Below are 1,386 nucleotides of genomic sequence, written 5' to 3'. Positions count from 1 at the left end.
TTGCAGGGGATGTGGGGGATGCTGGGTTTGAGGGACTTGAGGGTTCCTGGGAGGGACCTGGGAGTTGCTCAGGGTTTTGGGCACCCCAGGCTGAGCGGCTCCAGTTGCACTGGGAGACCCTGGTGGAGGTTCTGGGCAGCTGGTCAAGGACCCCCTGCCCTGGAACTGTCCCCATGTGTCCCCATCCCATAGCCCGGTCCCCCTGCAGTGGCTGCCCCATTCCTTACTCCCCTTCCATACTCCCCTTGCCCCTGCCTGTTCCCATGTCCCCCTTATCCCGTTCCTGTCCTGCTCCCATCCCAATCCGGACCCCATTCTCGATCCCTGTACCGTATATCCTGCCCCTGTCCCCATTCCCAGTCCTGTTCCCTGTCCCCATTCCTGGTCCCTGTCCCCATTCCCTGTCTCTGTCACCACTTCCAGTCCCTGTCTCCATTCCCATTCCCCATTCCCTGTCCCCATTCCCATTCCCTGTCCCCATTCCCGGTGAGACATGAATTTGGAAGAATTAAGAATTTTAGGAAGTTAAGATGATAGTTAAATTAGATGTTGCTGACTTAGTGGAAGTAGATAAATAGGCTTTGTTCATAGTTAACAGTAGCTGGATCTTAGATAAGATATCCAGGATCTATTAACTCATTGCTTGTCAGCTTTATGTTTGGGTAGCTGTGCTTATAATGAGAAACAGAATGTGACAAACAGATTTCAGGGACACAAAAACAGTTGCAGACTTCCCCTACTTTAGGAATCCATTAAGCACAGGAAAACGGCAAGGATTCATTTGTCACGTGTGCATGGGAAAGGCAGAAAGGTCAGAATGAGGAAGACTTATTTTACTTCTTCATTTTGGAGACCCCTCCCCAAAATGGACCCCCGACTCATTTCAGGGAACAGAACTACACATGCTTAATAGCCTTTCTGCCAATTAGCATATGAAGCGGAGCAGAGGAAGTGACAGGGATATGAATATGCATTCATATTTTGTGTATTCAAGACTTCTGTCAATAAAAAAGCTTAGTAACACCTGTGATTTTTGCAGTGTGCATTAGGGAATTATCCCAGGTACTGCCCGGCTGTCTCAATAAACATACACTTTCTAAATTTAAACTCTTAGAGAGTTTTTGTCCGTCTCGGTTGGATATCAATATTGGATCGATATTCATATTTTAGTAAATCATTATCGTAAAGAAGTCCTAGTATGTGTATTAACAAGTATTTTCCTAATATTCTAGCAATTATTCTTGCATTGCTTCAAGATATAAGTGAACTTTGCATAAGTTAATAGTATTCAAAATCCATGTTCTGTTCCTATTATTATTTATTATACAAAGTAAAAAGGGGAAAGGGGTTGGATTGAGGGTACACCCTCCTCCCCTCTGAGTCTGT

Source organism: Taeniopygia guttata, chromosome 31 (assembly GCF_048771995.1).
Source record: "Taeniopygia guttata chromosome 31, bTaeGut7.mat, whole genome shotgun sequence".
NCBI classification, from domain to species: Eukaryota; Metazoa; Chordata; class Aves; order Passeriformes; family Estrildidae; genus Taeniopygia; species Taeniopygia guttata.
This window is presented reverse-complemented; position numbering follows the sequence as displayed.